General features: G+C 39.4%; 1 protein-coding gene across 1 annotated transcript in view; it reads right to left on the reverse strand.

The window, feature by feature from the left end:
- The window catches only part of LOC149451491 (protein unc-13 homolog C-like), a gene marked incomplete at its 3' end in the record, with an annotated part of 532,349 nt that overhangs the window by 85,298 nt on the left and 432,594 nt on the right, over positions 1 to 14,457 (reverse strand). The gene's annotated exons all lie outside the window — the stretch shown is intronic.

Raw genomic sequence — 14,457 nt, forward strand, 5'->3', positions numbered from 1 at the left:
TTAAGACAAATTGAGATGAACGGCTTGTTTTATTTTCATGTTTTCACATGTTTACTCTTCCATATTTTGTTGATTTTTATACAAATTTGCAGAGTCTCATTCTAGTGCCTGTCATTATCACAGGGAGGGTCAGTACCCTTGCTTAACACCTACTGAGATATAAATAATTAGCAAGAGTCTGCTGTTTTCAATCAGTCTAAGCAAATCAACAGGCTTCAGAAGAAGTAAAGCAAAGCACAAAAACACAAAAGCAAAGCTTAAATATCTAAAAATCCATCCAACGCCCAGGGCAAAGATGCCAAAATGCTCCCCCCTTTCCTTTATAATGTGTAAGCTTATGGGATCCTATGCCCAGCTGTCATTTGTAAAAATCACTGTGAAGCTTATCTTTCGAACAGAATTTTGATTGACCTTGAAATGTGCAGTTTTTCCCACAACAAGAGGCACGAAGGAGGGGGAGAGAGAACACAGCCCACACCGCTTTCCAGCTCTCTCTTTGCCACTCCCAGTGAAGGGCTGACAGGAGTAGTGATGCCACTGTTGCTACTCCTGTCAGCCTTGTAACAGAAGGAAGGTTTTCTGCCACCAGGCAGCCTGCGCTCAGGAGGGGGAGGGGTTTACTTAAAGGACAGCTGTACTTTTAGTGTAGTTATTGCTTAGGCTAATTGAATGTACATACATAGTTAATAAAATTATTGATCTACCGTATGCTTTTTTGCGACCACACCTAAATACCAAGTATGGGCATTTTTTTTTGTTTCAAAAACTGTAGGGAATAGGTAGAGCACCTGACAGGTTTTTAATGCCATCAGTATTTCTTTTTGATTGACGATGCTCACAGGGAAGATAAGAAAAAAATCTTTTCAGTAGAGTTAGTGACTTTTTTTTATTTTGCCGAATGGGAAAAATTAGAACCTACAGTACTGAGCAAACATTTTAGGCAGGTGTGAATAAAAGCTGTAAAGTAAGAATGCTTTCAAAAGTATATATTTTACTTATTTTTTTTATCACTTTACAAAAATGCAAAGTGCGTGAACAGAAAAACAATATACGTAAAACCAATATTTGGTGCAACTAGCCTTTGGCTTCAAACCAGCATCAATTATTCAAGGTATACACAGTGCTTGAACACACAATTTTGGAAGGAACTCAGCAGGTAGGTAATTCCACACAACTTGGAGAACTAACCACAGATCTTCTGTAGATGTAGGCTGCCTCAAATTATATTATCTGGAATTACATGAACTTGATGTTGTGATAAGGTCTCTGTGGGGGCTAAACTATCACTTCCAGGACTGTTTGTTCTTCTTTCCACTGAAACTAGTTCTTAATGACATTGGCTGCATATTTCGGGTCATTGTCCTGCTGCAGAATAAATTTGGGACAAATTACACACCCTCCTGATTGTGTAGCATGATGAAGAAGTATCTGCCTGTATTTCTCAGCATTCAGGACATCATTGATCAGGCAATGTGAGGACAGTAGACACAGTGTTCGGCCAAGGAAACCTAAAGGATATGTAAAACCCAACATTCATATTCCTCATATGTGCCTTCTGTACTATGTTCTTGTATTAAAAAGTATTCTGTTCGCTTTGTATTGCTTCCTTTGTATGAAATCCCTGGTGCCCCTGCCAGTTCCTCTGCTTACCTAATAAAAACTGACCACACTAATAAGGAGTGCACACCGTTGTCAATTCTCTAGCAGTGCTGGAAACTCAGTGTGTTCTCCTCCAATAATCAGACTTGTCCTGATACTCCTCCCCCCTGCACAGCAATGTACCAGAAAGTTCAGTGTGCTAATGTTTCTCTTCACCCAGCTATTATGCAACTGAGAACAGAGAGAATGTGATTACGTATACAAAATGGGAAAAAGTATTCATAATTTTTTTTACTAACTATATACAAATGTTTTGCCTTTGATTTCTATTTTAAACTGAATGGATTGTTTTACAAGGGAAGGGTTTATATACAATTTATTGCAGCAGATGAAAGACATCATGCTTACTTCTCAACATCAGAAGATGTCCAGCATTGCCAACAGCACAGAACTAGCAGAAACCAGTAGGTCCCAGGTACACCCATCTACTGTCTGCCTGGCCAGAATGGATCTTCACAGAAGAACTGCAGACAAAAACGCTGTATCTCCAATGTGGAAACAAGGCTAAGCAACTCAACTACGCACAACAACACAACTATAAAACATAGGTACTGGGATGCAGAAACTGGCAGCAGGTGCTCTGGACTGATGAGTGAACATTTGAAATATTTGGCTGTAGCAGGAGGCAGTTTGTTTGCCGAAGAGCTGGAGAGCGGTACAATAATGAGTGTCTGCAGGCAATAGTGAATAATGGTTGAGGTTCTTGGCAAGTTTGGGGCTGCATTTCTGCACACTGAGTTGAAGATTTGGATCAAATGAGTCTGAGAAATACAGACAGATACTTATCCATCATGCCATACCATCAGGGAGGTGTGTGATTGACCCAAAATTTATTCTGCAGCAGGACAATGACCCCAAAAGCATACAGCCAATGTAATGAAGAACTATCTTCAGTGTAAAGAAGAACAAGCAGTCCTGGAAGTGATGATTTGGCCCCCACAGAGCCCTAATCTCAACATCGAGTCTGTCTGAGATTCCACAAAGAGGCAGAAGGATTTGAGACAGCCTACCTCCACAGAAGATCAGTGGTTAGTTCTCCAAGATGTTTGGAACAACCAACTTGCAGTTCCTTCAAAAACTGTGTGCACAAGCACTCTGGGTACCTAGAAGAATTGATGCTGTTTTGAAGGGAAAAAGGTGGTCACACCAATTATTGATTTGATTTGGATTTCTCCATTTTCATTTACTTTACATTTTGTTGATTGCTAAAAATAAACACTTAACTATTTCTGAAAGCATTATTAATTTACATCATTTTTTCACACCTGTCTAAAACGTTTACACAGTACTACTGTATGTCAGGCTTTTTCTGTTGTCTGACTGGGACAGGACATGAGGAACAAAAACCTGACAGAGATTGTAGTCCTTTCCTTCACTACTACAATTAAATAGTGCTGATGCGCAGTCCAATTTTTTTGCCTCTCCACATCCCTAAGCTACGTTTATTACTTTATTCTTAATTCTCTTTTTCACCTGCCATGACTCCCTTTTGTGCTGTGAAGCAATAACTCAAGAAAAAGGTCACTGAATTTCTAGGTTATCATTATGCAGCCATTCTTCAAACACTAGTGCTTTTTGAAGTCTTTATATAATTTTAAAGCATGTTACATATTTCAGCAATGCCATGGAAATATCCAATATGTCTTGTCTCCTTATTATGTTTAGCAGGGAAATACAGGGACAATATGCACAGTGCTTTATGTGGTAGCACTATACAAACTCTTGGCTAGGACACAAGACTGCTGCAAGCTGCGCATAGTTTGGCTTCATCTATACAAATTCAGCTATTAAATTATAGTGAATGCTTTTTTTTCTGGGGAAAATAGGAAATCAATACAGTCCTTTATATTTGGCTTTTTGGTATGTGTAAGAAAATTAAAGCAAATACTTAGTTACTGTGGCCAACACTGCCACTTGTCATTTCCTCAAATTTTTATGTATGAAACTCATTGATCAAAACTCAACAGATGGCCGAGTGGTAAAGCTTTTCAAGCACCACCATACTAGTGAAAAACAGGTTGTGATGGCACTCAAATGATGTGGACATCAATGATTAATCTGTCATCTCTCCTGAGGAGGTCATCTGCTCATACTGGATGTATTGACAGTTCAAGATTCACTAATGACTCGCAAAGTCATTTCTGAGTCATGATGATAGCAAACACAAGCCTGACCAGACAGGTGTGAAAGATTTAACTGAATCCCTGAAATGATTTTGACTAAATATATATGAACCACTGTGAGCAGTTGCTATAGACCCTAGTTCTGATTAATTTGCCCTATCTTCACACTGTCTTAAATAAAAAAACACATTCTTATTTTTATCAAATTAGGGATGCAATTATACTCCCATTTTGTAGGAAGGCAAAGATCAAGCTTCTATTGGGTGAAATGTTAGAGAGGGGTAATCATCTGTGATCTGACATTACAAGTGTGCAACTTCTTGCTTTTCTATTGAGTACATAAAGAGAGGTTGGGTTCTCTTTGGTTGCCGTGCAGAGTTTTAGAGGCACAGGATTTCCACATAGGAAATCCCTGGAATGATTTTGTCTACTGATATATAAGGATCACTCCATCAACAAAGCTTTGTGGAGTCTCAAAAAAGACTGTATGAATGAGTTCATAAGGACATCTTCCCAATAGAACAGCAATTGTACAACCAATAGATATGAGCGTCTTTCAAATATGCATTTCACAAAGTTCTTAAATCAACATAGAATCCATATATAGAAACTCAATTATTTTTTTTTAATTACAATTCATATTAAAATCCACCATATATAGATATTCAAAGCGTGGGATCAAACGATTGTATATATGATAAGATTTAAAGTCATTCCCCCATAATAATAGTCATGACTATTATAATGGAAGATGATTTTGAATTCTCATATTTACAATTGTTGATTCTACATTTTTAACGTCTATGTATAGTGGCTTTAATATTTGTAATAAAAAATTAATAGATTTTATATACTGTATATATGTAATCTATGTCGACTTAATAACTTCATGAGGTGCATATTTGAAAGCTCCTTACATCTACTGGTTGTACGATTGCTATATATGGACCAATGACAGCAGTTGCTATAGACCAGGGGTCTCCAAACTTTCTAAACAAAGGACCAGTTTACAGTCTTTCAGACTTTAGGGGGGGCGGACTGTGGCCAGTGGGAGTGACAATGCCCTATCTTTAGTATTAGGAGGAGCGCCCGATTGTTGGTGGCAGTGGGAGGGATAGTGCCTGATTGTTGGTGGCAGTGGGAGGAATAGTGCCCCAAGGGCCAGATAAAAAACAAGTAAAGGGCAGCATCTGGCCCCTGGGCCACGGTTTGGTAGACCATGATTTTGATTTGACTTGTCTACACTCTGTGCTTAAAAAATATATCATTTAACCGCTTGCTCACTGCCCTATAGTAGAACTACTTCTACAGGGCTGCACAAAATCACCTGTATATATATGTGAATTTGCATTTCCGAGTAGGGGGCATGCACATGCCACCCTACCTGTGCCGCCATTGGTAGCTACAGCTGCCGATCACTGGGTCCCACTTGGAGATTCCTCGTCGGCACCCGGCGATTGCCGAGGGACAGTGACAGGGGAGAGGTCTGTGTGTAAACAACACAGATCTCTCCCGTCAGCAAGAACACGGTGCTTTGTATTGCTCTGCGCAGCTTGTCTACATAGTGAAACACACACAGCACAATGTAAAACACAGCACACAGTTAACCCTTTGATTGCCCCAGATAATAACCCCTTCCTGCCCATTGTCTTTGGTACAGTGTCAGTGCTTTTTATTAGCACTGATCACAGTATTAGTGTCACTGGGGATGCCAATGGGAGTCAGTTCCCACCCAGTGTAAGAATTCCCACCGCAGTCCCGCTATAAGTCGCTGATCGCCGCCATTACTAGTATAAAAAAAAAAAAATTCTAGTATATATACCATTTGTAGACACTATAACTTTCATGTAAACCAATTCTTTTACACGTATTGGGAATTTTTTTTTAGCAAAGATATTTAGCAGAATACATTTTGGCCTAAATTTATGACAAAATTTGATTTTTTACAGTTTTTTATTGGCTATGTTTTATAGAAAAAAAGTCAAAAATATCGAGGTTTTTTTCTAAATTGCCAGTCTTTTTTTTGTTTATAGTGCAAAAAATAAAAATGGTGATCATATAACAGCAAAAGAAAGCTCTATTTGTGGGAAAAAAAGGACAACTTTAATTTATGTAAAGCATTGCATGACCGCGCAATTGTCAGTTAAAGTAATACAGTGCCGTATCGCAAAAAATGGCCTAGTCACGAAGGGGGGCAAATCTTCTGGAGGGCAAGTGGTTAAATAGTATTCTTCTTGTTATCAAATTGTTGATGCAATTACACTTTTACTTAATAGGAAAGCAGAAAGGTGCACACTGATATCATACACCGGTATCAGATAACATCCAATTTGAATAAACTCCCACTGCACTCCCACCTAGGACTGTCCTGTTGTCACCTATAATGCACAGGATGAGGAGTGATAATTATAAATTGTTGTTGTTCCTGTTATACTACATGCCAGGGGAGGACTGACAACTCATGGGGCCCCCGGGCAATAGGGGATCATGGGTCCCCCATGTCCTCACCCATACCCAAAAAAAGCCTATGAAAAAGCCAATCAAAGGTACCAGGGGCATCTCATGGGGCCCCCTACTGACCCTGGGCCTTCGGGCAGTGCCCGAGTGCTTGAATGGTCAGTCCGCCCCGCTACATGCCCTTCACTTACATTTCATCCAATATGGGCTTGATCGCAGAGATCAAGCCCGTATTGGGTAAATCATTAAAGAGGGGTCATCTATGATCTCACATAATCGATGTGCAGCTTCCTGCTTTTCTATTGATATCATAGAACATGGTTCGGCTTTCTTTAGTTGGCACATGGAGATCCACAAGCCAGAGATTTTTACACAGGTTTGGAGATGTGATACCTCTGTACACTTTAAATTTAGAGCTATGTAGGACTAAAAATGTGTTGACAAAAATGATCAAATTTAAACCCAATCCACAACATCTTATATAGGCTTGAACATGTTACTATAATTTAAAAAAATCTGTGGCCCTGTCATAAAGGTACTTTTTCAGGTATGTCCTATTACAAAGCGACAATACTCTGCTCCTGTTTTCCAACTGTGCTCATGCTTGTCCCTCTGTTGCACAGAAATGCCATGGGACCGTGTAGATGGGGAGAGACTAAAAAGAGGCTGCAGGAGATCAGAAGCACTGAGAAGCAACAAAGGATAAAAAAAATACAATTGGCTTTTTAAAAACAATTTGTATTTGGGGGGTAGGGGCTGTGAGTAAAGTGGACATTCCAGTTTTTTAGACTACACCCAAAGCCTGTTTCATGTTAAAATGATTATTTACTATGGTTACTTTTAAAATTGCATTATATTTGTATTTAATTAGGCTGTATCAAGTGAAATCAATAACATTGGCATAAATACAAAGCAGTTCATAACTTCTATCCCAAAGACAGAACGTAGCATAGTTTCTATATTTTATTTATACTGGTCTGCCTGGCCTGTTCAATTTTCTATGCTTTGTCAAACACAAATTGCTGACTACTGAGAAAAATGTACATGTTCACTACACTAAGGATAAATTTGGTTTTCTAATTTTAAGGAGGGAACTGGTAGACAGAGTTAATTGTTTCAGTCAGCTAAATGAGGAAAAACATCAAGGCGGAAAAGAGGTGCAGGAGGATAAAAGGTTGACACTTTCTACTTTTATCCAGCGATTGAGTTCAGGTGAACTATCAGCAGTTGGAGAGAAGTGAACCATGAACAGAAGACATTTAAATCATATGCACACTGTGAAGTAGGACAATTCAGCTAACAACCTCAGGCTATGTCTGGATGCAGAGCCCTGAGAAATGAGGTGTGACAAGATGGTGCTGTCACTAAGATGACATATGTAAACAAATAACATTGAATGTAATCCATTCAGCGCTTCAACTCTGCTCTTTATATAATACAATATAAATATTACAGATGATCGCAGCAGCACACTAGCAATAAGCACTTATTATTGCATCCCTCCTTTCCCTGAAGACCTTACAGTGGAAGTAAAGCCTAATTTTACATTTGTACCCACAAGTAAGCCTATAATAAGGCTTACCTGTAGGTAATGTTTATATCTCCTAAGAGATATTTATCTGTGTATACCAATGGTGCATGAGCTCTGAAGGAACGGCATGCCCGTGCCATTCCTTCAGAGCTGTGTGCCATAAAAAGTGACTCCCACTCGTATGCGCGGGAGTGACTTCATCACGGCTCGGGCATTCAAGCCACCGAAGACAGCGAACCCGGAAGAGGGACTGAGAGAAGATGGAAGCCCGGTCAGCGGTGACATCCCACCCCTGGAGGGATTTGTTTTCAGGTAAGTCTCACATAATGTGCTAGCACATTATGGCATTACCTTGCAGAGGAAAAGTTTTTTGTTTTTTTTAAAGTTTACTACTGCTTTAAAGTTAATTTCCAGGAATTCACCAACTTTGTGAAATGCACTTGCATACTATGAGTTGAGTCAAACAAGGTGCATTCAGATGTAAGTCCAGAGATCCAGTCCTTGCCTCCCAAGCCTACTGTCTGGGAAGGCTATGGTTCCAGGGTGGTCCAGTTAATGCTTCTCAGGCCTACTGTCTAGGAAAGGGCACCGACGTTGAAGAGGAGTTCTGCTTAGTCAACTGATGGCCTAGGCTTAATGAACCACAATTACAGATTGCCATTTACAGCTTAAAGGTCCACTACTTGACTGTGAGAGGGGACATAGAAACTTAAGGCATTAGCCTTTGGCAGAAGTTAAAAATACAAGATACTATTAAATGGAGGGATTTGTGCTGCTGATTTTGGCAACCTGTATCCCTGGCCCTCTGTTCCCTCAACAACTAAGCCAATAAACTAGCAAAAGGAAGATTGACAAAGTAGAAGTCTGTCTTACTGCAGCTGTCAGTGAGTGTTTCAGTGTAGCTACAAAGCAAACCACCAATAGAAAGGCTAGGTGGGCACATAAAATTCAGCAGCAATTAGCAGCTCCTTCGAGGGTCTTTGCTCCACAACGTATCTACACTGTCCTCTTAGTGTGTTAACTACACAGTAGGTAGAAAGTCTAACAAAATAACAGCAATCATGAGTGATTCAGCTTGAAGCAAAAATTTATTTTTCTTTTCTCATGTACTGTGGCTGTGTGGGAGCTCAGCTACTGAACAAGAGCTCTCCAGGAGCGGAAACATGATTTTGTTAACGGTATAAGAAGTGACTAGGTAAGTAAGGCAAGCACTCATCTTGACATGCAGATGCATTTTCTTACATATAACTATATTTTAGCTACTTTACAGACCCAGTGGGTGACATTTCTGCTTTGAGTAAAAGGTGCTTGAAATCTGTATAAGCAACAATCTTGAAAATTATGTTTCCAAAATTGCTGCAAAGAAATCTACAGTGCTGTAATCACAATGACTGGAGTATGTGAAAAGTTTCAGCTTGACAGCGTCTAATGAATTTATTTCAGTTATTCTATATGCAGTTTGATCATATTCTCTGTCTCAAAGAAATGGTTATATAATGGTATAAGAATATGTGAGTATATAATGTTTTTTCTGTTTTCTGCAGGAAGAACCCTGTCTCCACATCTTGTCTAAAACCCAACCTACTCCCCAAATTAATCTTCTAATTTCTACATGAAAATATTTGCACACTGCAATGTTTGCATATCAGCTGCAATCTCAGTGTTCCTATTCTAGGATGTGAGATGTTGCAGGCTACATGTACCATTTACCTACACTGCTGCAGTGGATACAGTAGGATATTGTTAGAACTTTTGTTGGGTTTTTATTGCTTTGTGTGTGGACCCCCTTCCTATTCTAACTCCTCAGTACAGAAAGCCCCTCTCCCATCCTAACCCCTCAGTGCAGATTCCTCTCAGTACAAACTCCATGCAGTAAAGCCCTCCCCCAGCATTACCCCTCAGTACAAACCCCAAAGTACAGTCCACCCTTCCAGCCTAACCCCTCCCTACAAACTTTCCAGTGCACACCAACCCAATACAGACCCTCCCCCCCTCAGTACAGATCCCCCTACAGGGAAGATTCCCCCCCATTACAGACCCCTCTCAGAATAGACCTCTCTCAGCACAATCGCCCAGTATGGACCTCATTGAATACAGTCACTCTCCAGTACAGACTACCCTAATACAGATACCCCCAGTACAAACAACCCAGGGCAGACCCCCTCTGTACAGACACCCCCAGTGCAGACCTCCCTCAGTATAGCTCACTTTAGCACAAACTCTCTCTGGTTCAGACCCCGCAGTACAAACAACCCCAATAAAGACCCCCCTTAGTACAGAAAACCTCCAGTACAGACCCCCTCTAGTACAGACCAACATCAGCACAGACTCCCCCTCAGTACTGCCCCTCCATATAGACACCCCAGTACACAACCCTCTTAAGCCAGACACCCCAGTACAGACAACCCCCAGTACAGGCATCATTTAGTACAGACCCCTTAGTACAAATCTCCCCAGTACAGACACCACAATATGGACCCCATTCAGGACAGAACCACTCAGCTAAAGAAGCCCTCTCAATACAGACACCCCTTTAGTTCAGATCTTAGAGTGAAAGAAGTCTTCCCCTCGGCTGTGCCATGTGAACAAAGACAAGGAGTTCCCCCTGGCTCTGAACTGTGGCTTTCAGAAAGGCAGAAACAGTGCTGCAGTGGATACCACCACTATAGCACTACTTCTGCCCATTTGACAGTAGTCATTGCACTATGCAACTTAAAAACTGGGGTGGCTGAAACTCCCACAGCGCTTATACCTGATGTAAACCCCAAGTATGCCATTGCCTGTAGAAGTGATAACTGTCTAAGAGGGGATTTCCTTTCACTTAAAAGAGATTTATTCACACTTCCTGTTGTGTCTTCAAAGCACAAAGTGAGGGTAAATCTCTTCAAGGGGACAAAGTAAAATGAAAAAATAGGGTTTCAGAAAAAAAAAGCGTTTGGGCTTTAATCAACATATTCCCTTTAGTGTCTGATATTTTACATCATAGTGAGAATATTTTCTAACTTAATGGCTACTATGCACTATAGATAGCTTAAATATGTGGACCACAGATGTCATCTTTTGTGGGCTGCATTTAGTTCTCCTTATAGACATTAAGTCCTACTCGTACATGCACTTTTAGTTCTATACATTAAACTTTAGGAAATGCTAGTGTGGCATAACATCACTAGAGATGTAAATGAAAATACTTAATGCAGGAAACACTTTATGAAAATCCTATACAGTTCCAATTGTACATTTAAAGGACAGAATGATTATAAGTTACGTAAGACTTTGAGAATGTATTTATTTTTTTAAAGCTCACAAGCATACACCTAGGGGTTAATATAATAAAGCAATACCGATCTCCCCATTAGAACCTCTTAGCCTTTATCTCTATAAAACATTTTGCTTTTATAGAAAGAGTTTGACTAGGTATGTTTGTGCTGACTGCGCCAGAAAATGTTTGTGTTGTTCAGAGTACAACACTGCCCATATGCATCTTTCCTGTACCAGTTAGAAATTAATCTATGTGGCTGGTGTTCTTCAATTTGTTACATTTTCAAAAAGTGACTTTTCGATTACTAGAAAACAAAATATTTTGTGTAAACCACTCAACTTGTACCGCAGTTTGATGTTAATGAAATTATGTGATTCAATAAATTTGTCTCTAATTTAATCAGTTGAATATTTGTGAATACCTGAATTTTAAACAGCAACCCTCTCATCAGCTGCCAAACAGGATCAATACAGCTACAGGAAAATTAGATTTGCTGCAACCTTCTATAAGTGTCCCCTGCTATCACCCTGAATGAAAAATGTAATTCCTTTACTGTAATTGCTTCTCCATTAGAGAATGGTTATATATTCTGATTCACTTAACAGCCTATCTCACCAAATAATTATTAAAACATTGAAAATTACACAACATGGAATATCCCACTTTCCATAAAATGTGAATTCCAGAATGTTTTATAAGCTCACTGTTCATTTATTTTACCTATTGTAAGATTAAAAAAAAGCTTTATGGTGAACTCTCCAATATAGGATGAATACAGACACTTGCTTTTTTTTGTGTTCAGGTGTTATTTATCGACCACCTGGTTACAACAAAACTGCAAAGGGACAGATTCAACTGAGATTAAATAACTCTGCTCTATACCCTGACTTTTGATATCTCATAGCAGAAATATAAATTAGGGTGCAAAGTTAAACATAAACACACAGCTGTAAAATGGCCATCTCTAAATATGTTCTCAAAAAGACCACTGAGTCTCTGGAGAAGTTAGTATCATCAAAACATTTCTGTCAGGCTCCACGAAAGAAGGATTCCACTTTAAGTGAAGATGTTCATTTTTTCCCCTGACCACTGTATATATTAACACAAAGATTTCCTACCCATCATCCTTAGTTTATCATTAAGGGGAACTGAAATTTTAGATATGCCTGTAGCGCTGGCCATTGCTGGAATATATTTGCCTACTGCAATCACCAACCACGAATACAAGACCAACATACTTTTTAGCTTGCTCATGCTGAACTGCTGCTGAAAATGTGTTTCTGGCTGGTTCAAAAGTTTAAGAAACCTACATATGACCCAAATATCAAAAACATTTTAAAGGGTTGGTTCACCTTCACCAAAAACCTGCTTATACAGCTAAGGGTTGTTTGTAGATAAATGCAAACTTTGCAGCTCTGACTAAAGTTGAACAACGCTGTAGGCGTAGTTCATTTCCATACCCCCTAAAGCCTGAGTGAAATACTCCCAAGAAGGTGATAGGACATTGCTAGGTGAGGCCTAGTCATTACTGCTCACCTCCGCCATCACAGAAGCAAGCTTTTTCTTTGATTCAAACCCCCTCACATGAGCTTTCTATTTCCTGGTGCAGTAGCTATGAGCTCAGAGTTTTAGAGTTCATTGATGTAGGTAAGTAGTAGGTTTGCCACCTCATCCCTTTAAAACCGAACACATATTAACCTCCCCAGCGGTCTGATTATGTCCATATTTCTGTGCTCAAAGTGGTACATTTTTTTGCATGGAAGTATGTTTTTTTATTGTAGGCCTGTAATTTTTAGGAAAAACTCACTGAAATCTGTCCAAACAAGAGTCTAGTAAACATTCCGGGTATGTTACATTTTGAAACACGAAATCATACATTATAATTTAATAAATAATCATAAAAATAATATAATAATACATTTAATTCAATAATATAATCAAATCAAAAAACACTGAAATTTGAAATAGAGCGCCACGTTCGCACATTACTGAGCAAAGTCGCAAAATCGTTTTCAGTGTCTGATGACGAATCTCTCCCACGAATCATTATCACTCAATTCTGCAAGTAGTTCTAAATTTACTATCGCTGTTCTCTAGCTGGTCTAAAACCACTTTTGACCTAAAGGGACGCTTTTTGGATGCCATGGACTTTTCTCAGTTTCAAGGCAGAAAGAACAGTACAAATGCAGGCAGGGCACAGGACAAAGCACTAGGGACAAAATGCATGTGAAACGGTTTGATACAGTAAAGTTTTACTATGTGATTTTAGTGTATTTAGTGAATGTCACTTTTAAAATTTCCCGCCAGTTCCGTCCCCATATGTCCTGACGTCGCAGGGAACGTTACCCGGAAGACAGATGCCGACATCGGCCGTAGGACATTGCCAGGGACACTTCAGGAGGGACATCGCGGGAAGTGCAGAAGGGATCCCGGAGCAACACTGCAAGGTATTCCCAAGTGTAGCTCGGGGTTACCACTTGTGATGCTGAAACTTTACCCCGAGCTACACTCGGGAATACCTCCAGGGAGGTTAATGACACAGGTTCTGAGGGTAATTTAATGCAGATAAGACACTAAGTGAGTTTAAGTACTACCTTAATCAGCAAGAGAACCTGTGTAATTAATATGTGTTCGGTTTTAAAAGGGTGAGGTGGCAACTCTAGTGAGTAGTAATGACTAGGCCTCACTTAGCAATGTCCTGGGAGTAATCCAGTCTTGCTTCATGAGATACATAAATAACCTACACCTATTGCAAGGGCATTATTCAACTTTAGTCAGAGCTGCACAGTTTTTTTTTTCTTCTATAGACACCTCTTATCTCCATAGACAGTTGTTTGGTAAAGGTAAACTAACCCTTTAAGCAATGAGGCATATTCTAGTCTGACTAAAAGATTAATGGCATGGTGGTGAGGGGAGGGGGTCTAAGCTGAAAGCAAGCATTTTTGGTCTTTCAGAGTGCTTATTATACAAACGATTTTCAAGTATGTTAGAAATTCTCATTGTGCTTAAGTATTGCTTTTTCCTTTTCTCTTTAAGGAGATTGCCACTTTCATAACATAAATATATACATTTGCATATAAGATTACTACACAAGACATTTTGTAATTTAATGTCATTAAAATAACTTTTCATTCCAAACTGACGTCACCAAAAGTTTGTAAAAATGTTCAGAAAATTAAGTGAATTTGGCAACTTGGAGTCATTCTGTATATCACTGGCATATGGAACACCCCCAGAAGTGTAATTTTCTGCTTGTGATTGACTCACTTATTTTTTTCAGATATCTGCATTAAGCTATTGGTCAAATTTTAAGCAGCCCCTGCAAAAGTATGCCTAATTTGTGGTAAGATACTACCCCAAGGGTTGACAACTGCCAAAGAGATGCCGATACTGCAGTTTACCTCATTATAACACTGAAAGAACACTAT

This window comes from Staurois parvus, unplaced genomic scaffold, assembly GCF_062004578.1.
Source record: "Staurois parvus isolate SC_StPar_1 unplaced genomic scaffold, SC_StPar_1.0 ptg000536l, whole genome shotgun sequence".
NCBI classification, from domain to species: Eukaryota; Metazoa; Chordata; class Amphibia; order Anura; family Ranidae; genus Staurois; species Staurois parvus.